Source organism: Oryctolagus cuniculus, chromosome 12 (genome assembly GCF_964237555.1).
Source record: "Oryctolagus cuniculus chromosome 12, mOryCun1.1, whole genome shotgun sequence".
Taxonomy (NCBI): domain Eukaryota; kingdom Metazoa; phylum Chordata; class Mammalia; order Lagomorpha; family Leporidae; genus Oryctolagus; species Oryctolagus cuniculus.
In genome coordinates, this window is record NC_091443.1 from 108,370,945 (window position 1) to 108,379,306 (window position 8,362).

At 57.5% G+C, this 8,362-nt stretch overlaps 1 long non-coding RNA gene across 1 annotated transcript; it reads right to left on the reverse strand.

Moving 5' to 3' along the window:
• Window positions 1-482: 482 nt before the first annotated feature.
• On the reverse strand, window positions 483-8,233 carry LOC138844759 (uncharacterized). The gene is made up of 2 exons (XR_011381097.1): window positions 7,588-8,233; window positions 483-5,607 (listed from the first exon to the last, which is right to left on the reverse strand). It is a non-coding gene; the product is annotated as an uncharacterized lncRNA (long non-coding RNA).
• Window positions 8,234-8,362: the final 129 nt, after the last annotated feature.

Below are 8,362 nucleotides of genomic sequence, written 5' to 3' on the forward strand. Positions count from 1 at the left end.
TCCATCCACTGGTTCACTTCCCAAATGGTGGCAGTGGCTGGGGCGGGGCCACCCTGAAACCATCCAGGTCTACCACGTGGGTGGGGGGGCCAAGCACTGGGGCCGTCTCCCACTGCTTTCCCGGATTTGTTAGCAGGGAGCGGAGGCAGCCAGGGCTTGAGTCACTGCTCTGATGGCAGTTCCACCGGCAGAGTAAGGTGGCCCTGCAGCGCCACGGGACCACACAGGGCAAGACAGAGGCCCCTTTACAGTGGTTGGCGCCTGCAGCTGTGACCCAAGCAGATGCAACCTCAGAGTTCTCTTGAAGGGAACTTGGGAAGAAAATACAGAATCGTCAGAAAAGTTTTTTGGGGGGAAAATGTCAAGGAAATGACTTAGCGGACTGTAGCCAGAAAGTCAGGGTGTACAAAGAATATTTGTGCAAGATGACGGCCCGTCTGAACGCTGCCTCTTCTGCTGCACTGGCTGCCCAGCATGGATTCTTTTTTTTTTTTTTTTTAATTTTTTATTAGAGTTATAGAGAAAGAGAGACAGAGAGAAAGGTCTTCCTTCCATTGGTTCACCCCCCAAATGGCCGCCACAGCCGGCGCTGTGCCAATCCGGAGCCAGGAGCCAGGTGCTTCTCCTGCTCTCCCATGCGGGTGCAGGGCCCAAGCACTTGGGCCATCCTCTACTGCCTTCCCAGGCCACAGCAGAGAGCAGGACTGGAAGAGGAGCAACCGGGACAGAACCCGGCGTCCATGTGGGATGCCGGTGCCGCAGGCGGAGGATTAGCTAAGTGAGCCATGGCACCGGCCCCAGCATTGATTATTCTACTCTGTCTCTGTGCCTCTTGTTTTCCACATACACGTGTAATATCGCGGGTGGGAGACTGTTTTCGAATAGGCACAGAGTTTCTGTTTGAGAGGATGAGGAAGTGATGGTTGTGATAATTTTGAATGTAATGTTACTGGACTGTTTTAAAGATTGATTTACTTATTTGAAAGGCAGAGTTACAGAGGCAGAAAGAGAGAGGTCTTCCATCTGCTGGTTCATTCCCCAAATGGCCACAAGTGCCGGAGCTGAGCCGATCTAAAGCCAGGAGCTTCTTCCGGGTCTCCCACATGGGTGCAGGGCCTAAGCACTTGGGCCATCTTCTGCTGCTTTCCCAGGCCACTAACAAGGAGCTGGATTGGAAGTGGAGCAGCCGGGACTCAAACCTGTGCTCATACGGTATGCCAGTACTGTAGGCAGTGGTTTTACCCACTGTGCCACAGCGCTGGCCGTGGTCACTGGATAAAGATTTTACTTATTTACTTTAGAGGTAGAGTTACAGACAGAGGGCGAGAGAGAGAGGTCTTCCATCTGATGATGGTTCACTTCCCAAATGGCCGTACCAGCTGGAGCTGGGCCGATCTGAAGCCAGGAGCCAGGAGTTTCTTCCAGGTCTCCCATGTGGGTGCAGGGGCCCAAGGACTTGGGCCATCTTCCACTGCTTTCCCAGGTGAATTAGCAGAGAGCTGGATCAGAAGAGGAGCAGCCAGGACACAAACCACCACCCCTATGGGATGCCAGCACCGCAGGTAGGGGCATAGCCTACTACACCACAGTGCAGGTCCCAAAGTTCTTCCATCTACCGGTTCATTCCCCAAAATCCTGAAACAGCCAGGGCTTGGCCAGGACAAAACTAGGAGCAAGGACTTAATCCAGGTCTCCTGTGGGTGGCAGGGCCCCGACTGTTGAGCCATCATTTGCTGCCTCCCGGCGTGTGCCTTAACAGGAAGCCTCAGCCTGGCTCGATGGGAGATCGCTGTCATTCTCTCTGCAACTCTGCCTTTCAAATAAGTACATAAATGTTTCAAATACAATTTGAAAAATAGTGCCCAGCGGTTTGGCGAGATGCAGAGTACAAGGGAAATCTGGAGAAAGCAGAGGTGAAGGCCTGAGGGCTACCCGTGGGTCAGGCAGGCAGCAGGGGGAGGAACACGCCAGGCAGAGGCAGGTGCGGCTGCTACACTGAGCAAGGGGACGAGCGGCCCAGAGTTAGAAACAGCAAAGTTCTGTAGGCCTGGCAGGGACTTGGAAATTTTGAGTTTTACTTACTTAGTCCTTTGAAAGGCGGAGTAACAGAAGGAGGGACCGCCCATCTGCCGGGGGAGGCCTTGGGCTTGCTGAGTTCCTGAGCGTGGACACGGTCTGTCAGTCCAAGACAGCACTCCTGTCCCGAGTCCGTGATTCAACCTGGAAGTCGCAGTTGACGGCGTGGGAGGTCCCTGGGGCGCTGGGGGTGTGCCCTGGGGAGGTGTCCCCCAGAGAGTGTTGGTGAAGGAAGCCTGATGGGCCCATTGTTCCTTGATTCCTAGTTTACCTTGTAATGGTTCTTCCACCAGACTGCCACCTACCAGCCATACCTGGGGCCAAGCCAGCAGGGCTGCCCGATCCTGGACTTGAACTCTACACTGAGCTAAATGAAGCTTTTCTCTGTATAATATGGGCTGCCTCAGATATGTCCTTAGATTAACAGCTTATAATACAGAGAGATTCCCTTTTTTTTTTTTAACCAAAAGGTTTATTTATTTTGAAAGAGATCAGGTCTGTCTGCTGGTTGACTCCCCAAATGGCTGCAACAACCAGGCCTGGGAACCCAAATACTTGGAGCACCATTGGCTGGGAGCTGGATCACAAGTGGAGCAGGTGGGACTTGAACCAGCTGTGGGATGCAGGCATTGCCAGCCGTAGCGTAACCTGTTGGCACCACAACACTGGCCCACAGAGAGATTATTTTACAATGAGGTTAAGTAGAGAGAACTTTTTTTTTTTTTTTTTTGACAGGCAGAGGGGACAGTGAGAGAGAGACAGAGGGAAAAGGTCTTCCTTTGCCGTTGGTTCACCCTCCAATGGCCGCTGCGGCCGGCACACCACGCTGATCCGAAGGCAGGAGCCAGGTGCTTCTCCTGGTCTCCCATGCGGTGCAGGGCCCAAGCACTTGGGCCATCCTCCACTGCACTCTCTGGCCACAGCAGAGAGCTGGCCTGGAAGAGGGGCAACCGGGACAGAATCCGGCGCCCCGACCGGGACTAGAACCCAGTGTGCCGGCGCCGCTAGGTGGAGGATTAGCCTAGTGAGCCGCGGCGCCGGCCAGAGATAACGTTTTTGAGGACTTTCTCCGTGTCAGGCACTGTTCAGCCCCCTCACCTGGATTAATTCACCGCGTCCCTGTAACACCTTAGGAGAGGGGTGCGTATTAGCCACACAGCAAGGCAGCAGCACAGAGGTGTGTCGCTCCCCCTCTTCGTGGAGGAACGACACAGGACCCTGCGCTGTTCTTTTGTCTGCTCGGCCCTCCCCGGGTTTGCTGCTGGTTCTTCCCGGGTTGGCTACCGTCCCTTCCACCTCCGTGGAAGGGCGGTTCCCCCTGCCACTTTCCCCACTTCCGCGGGGGGAGCGGCACACCGCCAGCCGGCTCTCTCGGGGGCTGCACAGGTGTTCCTTCAGATAGATGTTCCTGGTGCATGTTGTCTCTCCTCCTTTATAGTCCTCTTCCACCAATCCCAACTCTGCTACCCACACGCCGAGTACGCTGCTCTCCTCCAATCAGGAGCAGCTCCTGCAGCTTGTCAAGTTGGTGAAAGGCAGCTGGGTAGAAGCTGTTTGCTCCTCTCCCAGCGCCATATTGTGGGAGAGCAGATGCATAGAATAAGTCTTAATTCCAGTAACTTAGTCTAGTCCGAGTTGCTCCCAGTTGCTCCCCACAAGGTGAAGTAAGTGATCCTGGCCCCAGAACCAGCAGGTGCCGAGTCTGGGTTTGGACCCTGGACGGCGGTCACATTGCTCCTGCCGCAGCTAGGTCTGGGACATCAGGGCGGGCGGGGGGCGGGAGGGCTGGCCCACGTGACCCTGTGATAGCTGACTCACCCCAGGCTCATACGTGCTCCCCCTCGCACAGCCGGCCTCCATGTTCCCCTGCAGGGTGTCTCCAGTGGCCTGGCTTAGATGGTGCGAGGCGTCGGACTCACACACGGGATTGCACAGGGAGGGGGAAATGGGCAGAAAATTAGATAGGAACAAACAGGTGAGCTAGATTTTTCACCATTTCTGTGCACCCTGTGCTGTATTTCCACCATTGCCTGTCAATCCAGTATGCCCACTTTCCCATGATGCACCTGTGTCTCCTGGGACCAGGAAGGAGGAGCCATGAAACTCCCAAAAACCCTGCCCAAACTCCATGAGGTTTGTATGTTCAATTAGGGGCCCACCCCTCACCCCATAAAAGTGACTGTCACACGGGGGAGTGGCCCTTGTTGGCCCTTCCTCTGGCCCACTCGTGACGGTCTCTGTCCATGTGAGGTGGCCTGCTCTGATAGATAAATCCTGTGCCACTTGGGCACTGTGTCTATGCCTCTGCGTTGAATTCTTGTCTGTGGGGGCAAGAACTTGGAATACAGAAGCCCACGACGCAGGGACGCCCCAGCAGAGGGCGACGCTAGCACTCCAAGCACACGGTAGGTACAGCTGTCGGGACGCCTGCATCCCCTGTTGGAGTGTGTGGGTTCGAGTCCCAGCTCCATGTCCAGCCCCAGCGTCCTGATGCACAGCCAGGTGCTTGGGTCCCTGCCTCCTATGTGGGGAGCTGGGTTGAGTTCCAGGCTCCTGGCTTTGGCCTGGTCCAGTCCTGGCTGTGGGAGGCATTTGGGAAGTGAACCAGTTAGTGGATGGATGATCTCTTTCAAGTACATAAAAATACGGTTTTGAAAAAGAGCAGTCAGCCCTGCAGGGCGGTAAAGCTCACAAGATGCTAGTCCCCCTCCTTTCGGTGAGACCCTCAGTGCAGGAACCAAGCTCAACCTCCCCAGACTCTTTGCAAAACAGATAAGCTGCGCGGGGCAGCTTGTGAAAAAGGTAACGGGAAAGTTCCCGGAGGCTTCTAAAAGACCCCTGCTCCCTGCGTCCCGCCAGCTGCAAGCCCCTGCCTGCCACCGGCTGTAGAGTCCCTCTTCAGTCAGATAAAAGCCCAGCCCTACCCGTGCCCTGGGCACGGTCTCTTCGAAGACTGTTGCCCCGCGTTGCTTCAGTAAAGCAACCTGTCTCTGTTGAGGTTCGTCTCCATCTCCTGTTTTCTGTCTCTTCTGGGGGTATGGAAGGCCAGAACCCCGAGCTATTCCAAATCTAACAAGCCCTCCTGGCTTTATTCCCAGGCTATACCCAAATCCAACTGCATCCTATCCCCCCACTTAGCTTTGGGGTGAGCCCTGCTCTGTGGCCTGGCAGCCTCCACCCTGCCTGCCTGTGTTCAGCTCTCCACCCGGGAGCCAGCGGGAGTGCTCGAAGGCTGGGTTCTGGTGGTCTCCTCACTTTTTTAAAAAAATATTTTTATTGATTTATTTGAGAGGTAGAATTAGAGACTGAGAGAAAGGTCTTCCATCCGCTTGTTCTCTTCCCAAATGGTCGCAATGACTGGAACTGAGCCGATCCGAAGCCAGGAGCCAGGAGCTTCTGGGCCTCCCACATGGGTTAAGGGGCCCAAGCACTTGGGTCATCTTCCAGCTGCTTTCCCAGGCCATTAGTGGAGAGCTGGATCAGAAGAGGAACAGCCGGGTCTCGAACCAGTGCCCATAGGGGATGTTGGCTCTGCAGGCAAAAGCTTAATTTACTTTGCTATAGCGCTGGCCCCTTCCTCACTTTAAAAACTCTCACCTGGGGCCATTGTGGTGTAGCGCTTAAAGCCACCACCTGACAGGGCCAGTGCTGTGGCACAGCGGGTTAATGCCCTGGCCTGAAGCGCTGGCATCCCATATAGGTGTCAGTTCGAGACCGGGCTGCTCCACTTCCGATCCAGCTCTCTGCTATGGCCTGGGAAAGCAGAAGATGGCCCACGTGCTTGGGTCCCTGCACCCACGTGGGAGACCTGGAGGAAGCTCCTGGCTCCTGGCTTCAGATCAGCGCAGCTCCAGCTGTTGCAGCCAATGGAGGAGTGAACCAGCAGATGGAAGACCTCTCTCTCTGCCTCGCCTCTCTATGTAACTCTGACTTTCAAATAAATAAAAAAAAATTTTTTTTTTGACAGGCAGAGTGGACAGTGAGAGAGACAGAGAGAAAGGTCTTCCTTTGCCATTGGTTCACCCTCCAATCGGCCGGTGCGCTGCAGCCAGCGCACCACGGCCAGCGCACCGCGCTGATCCGATGGCAGGAGCCAGGTACTTCTCCTGGTCTCCCATGGGGTGCAGGGCCCAAGCACCTCGGCCATCCTCCACTGCACTCCTGGCCACAGCAGAGAGCTGGCCTGGAAGAGGGGCAACTGGGACAGAATCCGGCTCCCCGACCGGGACTAGAACCCGGTATGCCGGCGCCGCAAGGCTGAGGATTAGCCTAGTGAGCCACGGTGCCGGCTCAAATAAAAAAAGCCACCACCTGTGACCCCAACATCCCATATGGACACCAGTTCATGCCCCAGCTGCCCCACTTCCAGTCCACCTTGCTAGCGTGCCTTGCAGAGAAAGATGACCTAAGTGCTTGGGCCCCACCTGGATGAATCTCCTGGCTCCTGGCCTTGGCCTGGCCCAGCCATCTGGGGAGTGACCCAGCAGAGGGAAATTCTCTGTTCCTCTCTCCGTAACTCTGACTCAAATAAATAAATAAATCTTAAAAAAAAAAAAAAACAAACCAACCCGCTCGTGTCTGTCTGCCCCAACACACAGCGTCTTAGCAGCCACCGTGCCTGTGCTTCTGCTAGAAGTGCTTGGTTCCTGTGCTGCTGCTGGCTCCTCACTCAGGTCACTGCAGTGTCACCTCCTCCAGGAGACCCCCCTCCCCGTACCCCTGCACCAGCAGCCCCACCCTGTCCCCTCCTGGGCTCCCTGGGGTTCGTCTGTGCCCAGCTGAGGTGGTCCCTCTCCGTCCCTACCACACTGGGCTCTACGTCCTTGGAGGGCAGGGACTGGTTGTCGTGGGCCTGGCTCATGCCACTGGCCTGGACATTGCCCGATGAGCAGCGGGCGTTACACTGCGTTGTCCAAGTGGCTCCTGGTGAGGCCTCCTGCAGGGCCGGCTGGCACCCTTCTCCTTCTCATCGGGAGCTCCCGCCCAGGGACACACACATTCCACCCCGAGCAACGCCGAGCAACAGGGCGACAAAGTGGGTCTTCCCTCTTCCGCCATCTTCCAATTTTTTTGTGTCAAAAAAATTGATGCCTTATCACTCCTCCACATTGAGTAATTTCCGCTTTTATTACATATTTACTTATTTATTTGAAAGGCAGAGGAACATAGGGAGTAAGATCTTCTATCTCCCGGTTCGCTCTCCCAGTGCCTACAACGGCCAGAGCTGGGCCAGGCTGAAACCAGGAGCCTGGAACTCCATGTGGGCCTCCCGCGTTCGTGGAGGGGCCCAAGCTTTCCCAGGCGCATTAGCAAGCAGCCAGGTCCCAAGTGGAGCAGCCGGGACGAGAACCATCACCCAGACGGGATGCCAGCATCCCAGGCGGTGGCTTGACCCGCTGGGCCACACAGCAGGTCCCCAAACATGGATTCAGCAAACCTGGTGCCCACCTCCCTCCACCTGGGGGCCCAGCACCCTCTCCTAGTGTGCCCCTGAGCCGGGGTCAGTCTAACCTGCTCTCGGTCCAGAGGGTGACGTGCATAAACACCCCAGGCAGCCTGCCCGGCTCCCTGCCTGCGGTGGGCGCAGGGCGCAGTGGGTGCAGCCGCACCACTTAGGACGCCCCCAGCCCCTGTCCGAGGGTCGGTGCAGGTCCCGGCTATCGCAGTTCCTGTGCTGTGCACCTCTGCAAGGCAGCCATGGCCCGGGCACTTGTGAGAGCCAGAGGGAGCTCCAGCCCGGCCCAGCCGGGTGCTGCAGGGGGGAGAAGACCTGTGTCGCTTTCAAATCAAATCTTAGAAACAAAAGTCCGCTGGAGGTTCTGCACAGTATCAGGCGGGGTGACCCGGCGGAGTTACCTCACCCCCCTCCCGTTACCGGGACTGTGCGGGTGAGGCACGGCCAAGCGCGCATCCGACGCCGCACCCTGGCCGGACGCCGGCTCCAGCTCCCCAGCCCCGCGCCCGACCGCGGCCCAGGCCTGCGGGGCGCCGGGGCCCGGTACCGCGCGGCGTGCGGGAGCGGCCTCACGGCACGGGTACGGACACGGGGCGAGCCGGCCGGCGGCAGCACGCAGCGCCCGCACGGCCTCCAGCTCCCGGCCCCGGCCCCACTGGCGGAAGGAGCCCCGGAGACCGGTGACCAAGGGTGAGGCCTGCGCCGGGCCCAGTCCCAGGCAGGTGGGCCGGGGAGTGCAACGCCGAAGCGGGCGGACCCGCGCCCCAGCCGGCGAGGGCGGAAGTAACGGCCGGCAGAGACCCAACTCCCGGCGTTCCGCAGGCAGCCGAA